Raw genomic sequence first — 14,264 nt, 5'->3', positions numbered from 1 at the left:
CATAGGAAACCTTCCTAGGCTAGGTGCACGCAAGTGAGTATGGATCGATCAGTAGAAAGATGGGAAGCCATAGGAAACCTTCCTAGGCTAGGTGCACGCAAGTGAGTATGGATCGATCAGTAGAAAGTGGGAAGCCCATTACCAGATGCCCTAGTGAAGACCGTAAACGAATATCATGAACCGATAAGGAGCACCAAATGCCCTAGTGAAGACCGTAAACGAATATCATGAACCGATAAGGAGCACCAAATGCCCTAGTGAAGACCGTAAACGAATATCATGAACCGATAAGGAGCACCAAATGCCCTAGTGAAGACCGTAAACGAATATCATGAACCGAGAAGGAGCACCAAATGCCCTAGTGAAGACCGTAAACGAATATCATGAACCGAGAAGTAGCAACGAATGCCTGAAAAAGTACCAAGTCCACGGTATAGAGTAACGAGAGTTAACCGCCGTGATGTATGCAATGAGGGCAGCCATTGCATGGGTTCTGGACTTGGTTCGCGAATAACTTTTTTGCTAGACATCGGACAAAGTTGACGTGGAAGAACGAAATGTAGCATTTGGTGCCACCTATCCAAAACTTTTTCAAGATTGAAGATCCGATCGATACAGCCTGAGTTATAGGCAAAAGTTGGTGCAAAATTGAGCATTTTTAATGGTGAAAAATCGGTACTCCTCGAATAGCTCCTGTTGGAAGCATCGGACCACATGGTCGTGGAGGAACATATTGTAGCGCGCGGTGTCAAGTATCGACACCCAAAACCGCATGTCCGATGGACGGAAAATGACCAAGTTATAGTGAAAACTTGGTTGCACCAAATTCCCGAAGAAGTGCAACGAGAAGGTGAATGCGATGGTTGTTCGTCGAATAGCTCCGGCCAGAGACATGGTAGCGATTAGTGGTGCATGGAAGAAATCTAGCCACAAGTGCCATCTACCCATGGCCAGAAGAAAGTGTGGCCATATCTTGGATACCGGCGGAGCTATGGGGCAAATATGGGCCAAAAATGGTGCAAGTTGGACCAAAAATCCGAAAAAGTACCTAGGTAAATGCGATGGTTGTTCGTCGAATAGCTCCGGCCACAGACATGGTAGCGATTAGTGGTGCATGGAAGAAATCTAGCCACAAGTGCCATCTACCCATGGCCAGAAGAAAGTGTGGCCATATCTTGGATACCGGCGGAGCTATGGGGCAAATATGGGCCAAAAATGGTGAAGTTGGACCAAAAATCCGACCAAGTGCGCGAGACGCTTTCGTGAATAGCTCCGGCCACAGACATGGTAGCGATTAGTGGTGCATGGAAGAAATCTAGCCACAAGTGCCATCTACCCATGGCCAGAAGAAAGTGTGGCGCTATCTTGGATACCGGCGGAGCTATGGGGCAAATACGGGCCAAAAATGGTGCAAGTTGGACCAAAAATCCGAAAAAGTACCTAGGTAAATGCGATGGTTGTTCGTCGAATAGCTCCGGCCACAGACATGGTAGCGATTAGTGGTGCATGGAAGAAATCTAGCCACAAGTGCCATCTACCCATGGCCAGAAGAAAGTGTGGCCATATCTTGGATACCGGCGGAGCTATGGGGCAAATATGGGCCAAAAATGGTGAAGTTGGACCAAAAATCCGACCAAGTGCGCTAGGCGCTTTCGTGAATAGCTCCGGCCACAGACATGGTAGCGATTAGTGGTGCATGGAAGAAATCTAGCCACAAGTGCCATCTACCCATGGCCAGAAGAAAGTGTGGCCATATCTTGGATACCGGCGGAGCTATGGGGCAAATATGGGCCAAAAATGGTGAAGTTGGACCAAAAATCCGACCAAGTGCGCTAGGCGCTTTCGTGAATAGCTCCGGCCACAGACATGGTAGCGATTAGTGGTGCATGGAAGAAATCTAGCCACAAGTGCCATCTACCCATGGCCAGAAGAAAGTGTGGCCATATCTTGGATACCGGCGGAGCTATGGGGCAAATATGGGCCAAAAATGGTACAAGTTGGACCAAAAATCCGAAAAAGTACCTAGGTAAATGCGATGGTTGTTCGTCGAATAGCTCCGGCCAGAGACATGGTAGCGATTAGTGGTGCATGGAAGAAATCTAGCCACAAGTGCCATCTACCCATGGCCAGAACAAAGTGTGGCCATATCTTGGATACCGGCGGAGCTATGGGGCAAATACGGGCCAACAATGGTGCCAGGTGGACCAAAAATCCGACCAAGTGCGCGAGGCGCTTTCGTGAATAGCTCCGGCCACAGACATGGTAGCGATTAGTGGTGCATGGAAGAAATCTAGCCACAAGTGCCATCTACCCATGGCCAGAAGAAAGTGTGGCCATATCTTGGATACCGGCGGAGCTATGGGGCAAATATGGGCCAAAAATGGTGCAAGTTGGACCAAAAATCCGACCAAGTGCGCGAGGCGCTTTCGTGAATAGCTCCGGCCTGAGACATGGTAGCGATTAGTAGTGCATGGAAGAAATCTAGCCACAAGTGCCATCTACCCATGGCCAGAAGAAAGTGTGGCCATATCTTGGATACCGGCGGAGCTATGGGGCAAATACGGGCCAACAATGGTGCCAGGTGGACCAAAAATCCGACCAAGTGCGCGAGGCGCTTTCGTGAATAGCTCCGGCCACAGACATGGTAGCGATGAGTGGTGCATGGAAGAAATCTAGCCACAAGTGCCATCTACCCATGGCCAGAAGAAAGTGTGGCCATATCTTGGATACCGGCGGAGCTATGGGGCAAATATGGGCCAAAAATGGTGCAAGTTGGACCAAAAATCCGAAAAAGTACCTAGGTAAATGCGATGGTTGTTCGTCGAATAGCTCCGGCCACAGACATGGTAGCGATTAGTGGTGCATGGAAGAAATCTAGCCACAAGTGCCATCTACCCATGGCCAGAAGAAAGTGTGGCCATATCTTGGATACCGGCGGAGCTATGGGGCAAATATGGGCCAAAAATGGTGCAAGTTGGACCAAAAATCCGACCAAGTGCGCGAGGCGCTTTCGTGAATAGCTCCGGCCACAGACATGGTAGCGATTAGTGGTGCATGGAAGAAATCTAGCCACAAGTGCCATCTACCCATGGCCAGAAGAAAGTGTGGCCATATCTTGGATACCGGCGGAGCTATGGGGCAAATATGGGCCAAAAATGGTGCAAGTTGGACCAAAAATCCGACCAAGTGCGCGAGGCGCTTTCGTGAATAGCTCCGGCCAGAGACATGGTAGCGATTAGTAGTGCATGGAAGAAATCTAGCCACAAGTGCCATCTACCCATGGCCAGAAGAAAGTGTGGCCATATCTTGGATACCGGCGGAGCTATGGGGCAAATACGGGCCAACAATGGTGCCAGGTGGACCAAAAATCCGACCAAGTGCGCGAGGCGCTTTCGTGAATAGCTCCGGCCACAGACATGGTAGCGATTAGTGGTGCATGGAAGAAATCTAGCCACAAGTGCCATCTACCCATGGCCAGAAGAAAGTGTGGCGCTATCTTGGATACCGGCGGAGCTATGGGGCAAATATGGGCCAAAAATGGTGCAAGTTGGACCAAAAATCCGAAAAAGTACCTAGGTAAATGCGATGGTTGTTCGTCGAATAGCTCCGGCCAGAGACATGGTAGCGATTAGTGGTGCATGGAAGAAATCTAGCCACAAGTGCCATCTACCCATGGCCAGAACAAAGTGTGGCCATATCTTGGATACCGGCGGAGCTATGGGGCAAATACGGGCCAACAATGGTGCCAGGTGGACCAAAAATCCGACCAAGTGCGCGAGGCGCTTTCGTGAATAGCTCCGGCCACAGACATGGTAGCGATTAGTGGTGCATGGAAGAAATCTAGCCACAAGTGCCATCTACCCATGGCCAGAAGAAAGTGTGGCCATATCTTGGATACCGGCGGAGCTATGGGGCAAATACGGGCCAACAATGGTGCCAGGTGGACCAAAAATCCGACCAAGTGCGCGAGGCGCTTTCGTGAATAGCTCCGGCCACAGACATGGTAGCGATTAGTGGTGCATGGAAGAAATCTAGCCACAAGTGCCATCTACCCATGGCCAGAAGAAAGTGTGGCCATATCTTGGATACCGGCGGAGCTATGGGGCAAATATGGGCCAAAAATGGTGCAAGTTGGACCAAAAATCCGAAAAAGTACCTAGGTAAATGCGATGGTTGTTCGTCGAATAGCTCCGGCCACAGACATGGTAGCGATTAGTGGTGCATGGAAGAAATCTAGCCACAAGTGCCATCTACCCATGGCCAGAAGAAAGTGTGGCCATATCTTGGATACCGGCGGAGCTATGGGGCAAATATGGGCCAAAAATGGTGCAAGTTGGACCAAAAATCCGACCAAGTGCGCGAGGCGCTTTCGTGAATAGCTCCGGCCACAGACATGGTAGCGATTAGTGGTGCATGGAAGAAATCTAGCCACAAGTGCCATCTACCCATGGCCAGAAGAAAGTGTGGCCATATCTTGGATACCGGCGGAGCTATGGGGCAAATATGGGCCAAAAATGGTGCAAGTTGGACCAAAAATCCGAAAAAGTACCTAGGTAAATGCGATGGTTGTTCGTCGAATAGCTCCGGCCACAGACATGGTAGCGATTAGTGGTGCATGGAAGAAATCTAGCCACAAGTGCCATCTACCCATGGCCAGAAGAAAGTGTGGCGCTATCTTGGATACCGGCGGAGCTATGGGGCAAATATGGGCCAAAAATGGTGAAGTTGGACCAAAAATCCGACCAAGTGCGCGAGGCGCTTTCGTGAATAGCTCCGGCCACAGACATGGTAGCGATTAGTGGTGCATGGAAGAAATCTAGCCACAAGTGCCATCTACCCATGGCCAGAAGAAAGTGTGGCGATATCTTGGATACCGGCGGAGCTATGGGGCAAATACGGGCCACAAATGGGTAAACTTGTACGGTCCAAAGCCAAGGGTAAATTTTTTTATTCCTCTAATAACTTCTACCACAGACATTGAATCGGTTCGTGATGTATGGATGAAATGTAGCAAACAGTTGGAACTACCCATAAAATCTTAAAGATTGACGATCCAATGCATAGAACCGGAGTAATGTGCGATACTTGGTGAAAAATCGAGTGAAAAATTAGCTATAAACTGTTTTTGGCCCATAACTCGAATACTAGACATCGGAAGGGGGGGTCGTAGAACGATTTTTTGTTGCCCTATCGATTCCCTATCGAACGAGCAAAAGTTGTTTTTTTGACCAAAAAGGACCCCTACTCTAGTAAAATTGGCCTGATTTTACTAGTCCCCGGTACCCGTACAGGCAAAATGAGCAAAATGCTCAAGTATGAATGGTTTTTGGCCCATAACTCGAATACTAGACGTCGCAGGGGGGTGTCATGGAACAATTTTTGGTAGCCCTTGAAATTATCTATCGAATGACATATACTTGATTTTTGGCCAAAAAGTTCCCTAGACTAGTAAAAATCGCATCATTTTACTAGAGTCGGGTACCCTGGACGAAAAACCGCTATAATTGCGGTTTTTGGCTAATAACTCGAATACTAGACGTCGCAGGGGGGTGTCGTGGAACAATTTTTGGTAGCCCTTGAAATTATCTATCGAATGACATATACTTGATTTTTGGCCAAAAAGTTCCCTAGACTAGTAAAAATCGCATCATTTTACTAGAGTCGGGTACCCTGGACGAAAAACCGCTATAATTGCGGTTTTTGGCTAATAACTCGAATACTAGACGTCGCAGGGGGGTGTCGTGGAACAATTTTTGGTAGCCCTTGAAATTATCTATCGAATGACATATACTTGATTTTTGGCCAAAAAGTTCCCTAGACTAGTAAAAATCGCATCATTTTACTAGAGTCGGGTACCCTGGACGAAAAACCGCTATAGTTGCGGTTTTTGGCTAATAACTCGAATACTAGGCGTCGGAGGGGGGTGCCGTAGAACAATTTTTGGTAGCCCTTGAAATTATCTATCGAATGACATATACTTGATTTTTTGACCAAAAAGTTCCTAGACTAGTAAAAATCGCATCATTTTACTAGAGTCGGGTACCCTGTACGAAAAACCGCTATAGTTGCGGTTTTTGGCCAATAACTCGAATACTAGACGTCGGAGGGGGGTGCCGTAGAACAATTTTTTGTAGCCCTTGAAATTATCTATCGAATGACATATACTTGATTTTTTGACCAAAAAGTTCCTAGACTAGTAAAAATCGCATCATTTTACTAGAGTCGGGTACCCTGTACGAAAAACCGCTATAGTTGCGGTTTTTGGCCAATAACTCGAATACTAGACGTCGGAGGGGGGTGCCGTAGAACAATTTTTTGTAGCCCTTGAAATTACCTTTCGAATGATATATAGTGGTTTTTTGGTCAAAAAGTGACCCCGAGACTAGTAACCCTCCATACACAAAACCGCCTAAAAAGTTTTGGTTTTGCAAAATTTTGAAAAGTGCGTCAAAAAAATTTTTTCAAAAAGTACCAAATCGTGATCAGAACTCACTATAGACCATAAAAAGTGAAATCCGATGGTCATTTGCAACACTTGGTCAATCGAGAAAAATTTCACTTTTTTACTAGAGTCGGGTACCCTGAACGAAAAATCGCTCAAGTAATGGTTTTTGGCCAATAACTCGAATACTAGACGTCGGAAGGGGGTGTCGTAGAACAATTTTTTGTAGCCCTTGAAATTACCTTTCGAATGATATATAGTGGTTTTTTGGTCAAACAGTGACCCCGAGACTAGTAACCCTCCATACACAAAACCGCCTACAAAAACTTTGTTTTGAAAAATTTTGAAAAGTTCAAAAAAATTTTTTTTTCAAAAACTACTAAAACGTGATAAGAACTTACTATAGACCATGAAAAGTGATATCCGATGATAATTTGCAAAAGTTGGTAACTAGTAAAAAATTTCACTTTTTTACTAGAGTCGGTGCAACGAGAAAAAAAAAGTCCGTGATGGAGAAAAATGGCACGTTTTCCACGCCTGTACGCTTTCGTTTTCTATATAGGGGGTAGGTGAGCCAGAAGCATGAATTTGACTGAGTACGTATCTTTATGAATTGGGCCCTTCTAAATCGATTGAGACTACCCCCAGGACGATCGGACGACTGCTTCTGGCTCAAAATGTGGTTTTTAGATTTTGATCGTCAATTATGAGAGAAAAAATCGATTAGAAGTAAAGATACGAAATGCTTGGTCTAAGTTGGGAAACGACTTCGGATATTTGTTGGACGTTGTCGTAGAAGGTCCGAGGACCAAGGAAAAGTGATTTCCAAGTGGATTTATGCACTATTAGTCGATGGTAAGATGTGAAATTAGTAGAACTTACCATACAGTTTGCGAAGTTGAAGCAATCGGTTGGTGAATATGGTACTGTCTGTCCAATTTGGTGGTTCGGAATGAGTGAAACGATGTTGATGATGGATAGACGTTCCGATTGCCCCCGATCGGGGAACATATAGTGGTCTTTAAGGTCCAAGTACCTATGTTTTGGTAAGCAGAACTGAGAGTTAAAGGATGAAAGTCGGCCATTCCTAATATCATCCTATCGGTGGTTCGCGAGTTGTTTGAGGACCGGAGCAGCTCGCGATGAAAAGGTCCTAGGGTATTGGTTATCCATCCAAGGAAGAGTAAATGCGATCCTACATTTGTGTCGTTGGCCGTTCTACCGGTATCGCCTATCGATGAGATATCGACGGGCATGCCTTACTCGAAAGTTGAATTCTAGGATCGATGGTCAAACAGACCTATGAGCGATAAACCAAACTGAACACGTATTGATGTCGGCTTTTCCTATCATTTGATGCCGCAGGTTGTTTAGGGACCGGAGCAACTTGCGGCCGAGACGGTCCCCGGGGGTTTCTTTCTCCAAGGAGTGGAAACTATTAAGCAAGAGTTGTAGCAAGATACGATCCTCTGATGTGTCGTTGGCCGTTCATGCGGTATCGCCTGTCGATGAGATATCGATGGGCATGCCTTACTCTACCGACCTTCTAATTGAGAGTATTAATCAGGGATCGATGGTCAAACAGACCAATGAGCGATAAACCAAACTGAACACGTATTGATGTCGGCTTTTCCTATCATTTGATGCCGCAGGTTGTTTAGGGACCGGAGCAGCTTGCGGCCGAGACGGTCCCCGGGGGTTTCTTTCTCCAAGGAGAAGAAACGATTAAGCAAAAGTTGTAGCAAGATACGATCCTCTGATGTGTCGTTGGCCGTTCAAGCGGTATCGCCTGTCGATGAGATATCGATGGGCATGCCTTACTCTCCCGACTGGATTACTGAGAGTTTAATCAGGGATCGATGGTCAAACAGACCAATGAGCGATAAACCAAACTGAACACGTATTGATGTCGGCATTTCCTATCATTTGTCGCAGGTTGTTTAGGGACCGGAGCAGCTTGCGACCGAGACGGTCCCCGGGGGTTTCTTTCTCTAAGGAGTGGAAACGATTAAGCAAAAGTCGTAGCAATAATCGATCACCTGATGTGTCGTTGGCCGTTCTTGCGGTATCGCCTGTCGATGAGATATCGATGGGCATGCCTTACTCTCCTGACTGTTTAATTGAGAGTTATAATCAGGGATCGATGGTCAAAAAGACCTATGAGCGATAAACCAAACTGAACACGTGTTGATGTCGGCATTTCCTATCATTTGTCGCAGGTTGTTTAGGGACCGGAGCAGCTTGCGACCGAGACGGTCCCTTCCCGAAAGATGGTGAACCGAGTCGTCTGGCGTAAAAACCGGACGACTCGAAAGGGCTTGACCCTTTCAAGTGAGCGATAATCACATTCTACGCTCAGTTCGACAGCTACAAGGCAATCACTCGCTATGTTCAGAGCTAATACATGCAACATGCCGGCATTGTTTCCACCGACGCATGGATTCAAGACTGGTGCACTTATTAGTTAAACCGTTCGCCTCCGGGTGTTTCGAGTTCAAGTCTGGATGAGGATTGATCTTGCTGGTAATAGCTTGAGCCCCTGAATAAGGGGTCGAAGCGTACATCTTGAGACCATGTACAACATATTACCAAATCGGCACCATGGGTTCGGGTGCAAGTGATGTAACCGTGAAAGATGTTGAGCAGCCCAACATCGGTTTACACACGCATAATAGGAAGGCAGCGCTGTCGACTGGTCAGTCGTGTAAGAAGTGTGCATTATCGATCACAAATATATTGGTGATCTGTAGGTTGCGCATACACCATGCCCGGTGTAAAGTGCCGTGGTCCCCCCCGGGGGGCTGCATCAAACCGTTCGCCACGCGAACTACCCAATGGAACGAACTCTATGCATTTAATAAGAAGAAGAGATGATAATGAAACACGGTCGATTTAAGAGTTGAAAACGTTGAAATACCTATAAGCAAGTCTTAAGTTGGTGGTGACCGTTACGCCCCAACAAATTGGTGCCTTACCCTACACCAAAGAGCCATTCAACATGGTTCAAGTGAGCGATAATCACGCTCTACGCTCAGTATGACAGCTGCAAGGCAATCACTCGCTAAGTTCAGAGCTAATACATGCAACACGCCGGCATTGTTTCCACCGACGCATGGATTCAAGACTGGTGCACTTATTAGTTAAACCGTTCGCCTCCAGGTGTTTCGAGTTCAAGTCTGGATGAGGATTGTTCTTGCTGGTAATAGCTTGAGCCCCTGAATAAGGGGCCGAAGCGTACATCTTGAGAGTAAATGTACAACATATTACCAAATCGGCACCGTGGGTTCTGGTGCAAGTGATGTAACCATGAAAGATGTTGAGCAGCCCAACATCGGTTTACACACGCATAAGGGGTTTATTGTTATCTGTAGGTTGCGCATACACCATACCCGGTGTAAAGTGCCGTGGTCCCCCAGGGGGCTGCATCAAAACGTTCGCCATGCGAACTACCCAATGGAACGAACTCGATGTATTGAAAGAGATGAACAATTAATAGCGAGAATAGGGGCCCGGAAGCAATTCCGCGGCCCTACGGTCGATTCAAGAGTTGAAACGTTGTACAATCGTGGATAGCACCTAGTGCTAATATGGTGAGAGATAATGTGTGAGGAAATTTAGTTTCCTAAAGTTTAGTTAGTGGTTTCCGTTGTGCCCTAACAAACTTAAAGTTGGTGGTGACCGTTACACCCCAACAAATTGGTGCCTTACCCAACACCAAAGAGCCATTCCATATGGTTCTAGAGAGAGAGAGTTGTGTGGAAATTTATTTCCCACTAAGCGAGTGTGTGTCTGTAGTGGAACGAATTCTGGTTGATCCTACCAGTAATATACGCTTGTCTCAAAGGTTAAGCCATGCATGTCTAAGTACAAACATAAATGAATGTGAAACCGCATAAGGCTCAGTATAACAGCTATAATTCACAAGATCATCCTACCACTAGTTACTTGGATAACTGTGGAAAATCCAGAGCTAATACATGCAACATGCCGGGACTGTTGCCCTCGCGGGTAGCTGAACTGGTGCACTTATTAGTTAAACCAATCGCCTCCGGGCGGCTTGAGTTGAAGTCTGGATAAGGACGCAGATCGTATGGTCGCTTGTCGACTGACGACAGATCTTTCAAATGTCTGCCCTATCAACTATTGATGGTAGTGTAGAGGACTACCATGGTTGCGACGGGTAACGGGGAATCAGGGTTCGATTCCGGAGAGGGAGCCTGAGAAATGGCTACCACATCCAAGGAAGGCAGCAGGCGCGTAAATTACCCAATCCCAGTACGGGGAGGTAGTGACGAGAAATAACAATATGGACCTCTCTAACGATGGTCCATAATTGGAATGAGTTGAGTATAAATCCTTCAACAAGGATCAAGTGGAGGGCAAGTCTGGTGCCAGCAGCCGCGGTAATTCCAGCTCCACTAGCGTATATTAAAGTTGTTGCGGTTAAAACGTTCGAAGTTGATTGCCCGTCCAGACACGTGACCGCCACGGGCGCCCGGTTACACGCCGGGGCCGTTCGTGCGCGCGCTCACGGCTGCGACTCACAATGGTGTACTTGGGCGTTACTCTGTGAACGAGTACCGTGCTACCGGTTAACTCCGGCACGGGCTCCTCATGGTGCTCAAGATACTCACATTTACCTTGAACAAATTAGAGTGCTCAAAGCAGGCTAAGACAAAGCGTCCGGCCCCCCCGTGGGGTTGGCGTTGGCCGAGAATAATCTTGCATGGAATAATGGAATATGACCTCGGTTTATACGATTTCGTTGGTTTGTCAGAAACCTAGAGGTAATGATTAACAGAAGTAGTTGGGGGCATTGGTATTACGGCGCGAGAGGTGAAATTCGTAGACCGTCGTAGGACCAACTGAAGCGAAAGCGTTTGCCATGGATGCTTTCTTTAATCAAGAACGAAAGTTAGAGGATCGAAGGCGATTAGATACCGCCCTAGTTCTAACCGTAAACGATGCCAATTAGCAATTGGGAGACGCTACCCCTATTCGGTGCTCTCAGTCGCTTCCGGGAAACCAAAATCGGGTTCCGGGGGAAGTATGGTTGCAAAGTTGAAACTTAAAGGAATTGACGGAAGGGCACCACAAGAAGTGGAGCTTGCGGCTTAATTTGACTCAACACGGGAAAATTTACCAGGTCCAAACTTATCGAGGTAAGACAGATTGATAGCTCTTTCTCAAATTTAAGGGTAGTGGTGCATGGCCGTTCTTAGTTCGTGGAATGATTTGTCTGGTTAATTCCGATAACGAACGTGACTCAAACATGCTAACTAGAACGCTGTCAGCAGTGCGCCTCCGGGCGCACCTGACGTCAAGGCCGGCGGCCCCTTCACGGGTGGTCGTCGGCCACGTTTGCCCTGCTTAGCGGGACAACTTGTGTTTAGCAAGCTGAGAATGAGCGATAACAGGTCCGTGATGCCCTTAGATGTTCTGGGCTGCACGCGTGCTACAATGTGGGTCGCAGCGTGTTCTCGCCAATAGGCGCCCCCATTCCGAGAGGAACGGGAAATCACTAAAATGCCCATCTAGTCGGGATTGGGGACTGCAACGGTCCCCATGAACCTGGAATTTCTAGTAAGCACTAGTCATTAGCTAGTGCTGATTACGTCCCTGCCCTTTGTACACACCGCCCGTCGCTACTACCGATGGATTATTTAGTGAGGTTTCTGGAGGCTTACCTTCCGCGGTTCCTTCGTGAGCTGCAGCTGGCATGGCTGAAGTTGACCGAACTTGATGATTTAGAGGAAGTAAAAGTCGTAACAAGGTTTCCGTAGGTGAACCTGCGGAAGGATCATTACTGATGATCGTCCGCGAGTGACCAACCATGGGCTGCCTTCGGTGTAGCTCGGTCGCTCGCTTGCTATGTGTCAGAATTTGTTGAAAGCCAACTCGTTCGTTGTACACTTTGATGGGTGACCATCACTGTGTCTCCGTGCCGAGCTAGATCTCCCCTAGCCGTAAGGCACTTGAACGCCCCTTCGACGACGAGTTGCATGTGTGTGGTATGTGTCAGAATCTGGTGAAGCTTTCTGCATGTGATGTGCCTTGTGTGGATCCGTGGCCATTGCATTGTGTCTGGTGTGTAGGTACCCAGACACTTAGAACGCTTGCGCGGAAAGCAAACTCGATCGTTGTACACTTTGATGGGCAACCATCACTGTGTCTCCGTGCCGTGCTAGATCTCCCCTAGCCGTAAGGCACTTTGAACGCCCCTTCGACGACGAGTTACAAGAGTGTGGTATGTGTCATAATCTGGTGAAGCTTTCTGCATGTGATGTGCCTTGTGTGGATCCGTGGCCATTGCATTGTGTCTGGTGTGTAGGTACCCAGACACTTAAGCAAACTCGATCGTTGTACACTTTGATGGGCGAGCATCACTGTGTATCCGTGCCGTGTAAGAGCTCCCCTGGCCATCAGGCACTTGAAAGGTCCTTCGACGACGAGTTACAATAGTGGTGTGTTAGATACGTCAGATTACGGTGTCTACTAGTGTGCAATACGTATCCGGCTACGGCACGGAACGAACGGGAACTGTGGTGCAGACAAACAAGAGTTAAGCCTATTAGTCATTAACTCTAAGGACGGGGCCATGGGGCGGTACACAAAGGATACGGATGAGCGAGTATGCAGGCCCAATACTCAATAGCTCGATCCGATCCAAGCACATGAGTTGACTGCGGCGCCAGGTTAACCAATGTGCTAGATTCTATTTGGCCAGTAGAATCTTGTGTCTTACGCGATTTGATACCAAGACACCAGAACGAAAGTTAGTTGAAGAGTGATTAAACTCTTATGAAGAATGGTTGTGCAATCACAACTTATGACTTTAACCTATAAAGTGGATATGGACTATCAATTATAACATGGGGCACACACCATGTTCTCGATCCAATCCACGCACACGAGTTGCCTGAGTAGCGACAGGTATACCGATGTGCAATACGTATCCGGCCATAGGCACGGAACGAACAGGAACTGTGGTGCAGACATACAAGGGCCATGGGGCGGTACGCAAAGGATACGGATGAGCGAGTATGCAGGCCCAATACTCAATAGCTCGATCCGATCCAAGCACATGAGTTGACTGCGGCGTCAGGTTAACCGATGTGCTAAGAGAGTTGTTCCTGGGCCTTCAAAGTGACTTCAAAACTATCTTAGCGAATGGTGGCCATGGGCGTAGACATGAGCCACAAGTCACAAGGCCTGGGACTATTGGGTAATAAAGACAACTTAGTCAGAAAGTTAGTCTTTGGACGTACCACCGGGATTGTGTTACATTGGGAACCTTACTATAAAACCCTAGGCAGGGGATCACTCGGCTCATGGATCGATGAAGACCGCAGCTAAATGCGCGTCACAATGTGAACTGCAGGACACATGAACACCGATAAGTTGAACGCATATTGCGCGTCGGACGATTAAACCCGGCCGATGCACACATTCTTGAGTGCCTATCAATTCCTTGATATACAACAAACCAAACTTCAGGGTGGAGCGTGCCACAATAGAACACTATGGCGAGCAGCCCGTCTAGTGTCGTGGGGGAAACACGCTTCCACACTGTGCATAATGGCGTGCTCGGGACCTTTGTTGGGACCGCAGGGCGCTGAAAGTAAAGGGGTGAACCGCATAAATCGCACGCACGTAAACGCGCACACACACAAATAGAGTGAGACGTATCGTAGGATACCGCTAAGAGTACGTTGTGAAACATGGGGAAATTCAATCGAAAACCTCTTTGATGTCCAAGATTTCGTTGACCGTATCCGTCGTAATACTGGATCAACGTGCTTGGGGGAAAACGTCAAAGGGT

The 14,264-nt window shown here is 47.5% G+C and overlaps 1 long non-coding RNA gene and 1 other non-coding gene across 2 annotated transcripts; both read left to right on the top strand.

The window, feature by feature from the left end:
* The first annotated feature begins 12,977 nt into the window (after window positions 1–12,977).
* On the top strand, window positions 12,978–13,706 carry LOC125773263 (uncharacterized). The gene is made up of 2 exons (XR_007419996.1): window positions 12,978–13,137; window positions 13,548–13,706. It is a non-coding gene; the product is annotated as an uncharacterized LOC125773263 (long non-coding RNA).
* Window positions 13,707–13,746: 40 nt separating this feature from the next.
* LOC125773271 (5.8S ribosomal RNA) lies at window positions 13,747–13,904 on the top strand. Its single transcript, XR_007420004.1, has one exon. It is a non-coding gene; the product is annotated as a 5.8S ribosomal RNA (ribosomal RNA).
* The last annotated feature ends 360 nt before the right edge of the window (window positions 13,905–14,264 follow it).

Source organism: Anopheles funestus (assembly GCF_943734845.2).
Source record: "Anopheles funestus chromosome X unlocalized genomic scaffold, idAnoFuneDA-416_04 X_unloc_26, whole genome shotgun sequence".
NCBI lineage: Eukaryota > Metazoa > Arthropoda > Insecta > Diptera > Culicidae > Anopheles > Anopheles funestus.
Note: the sequence above shows the minus strand (reverse complement) of the source record. Positions and strands in the feature narration are given on the sequence as shown.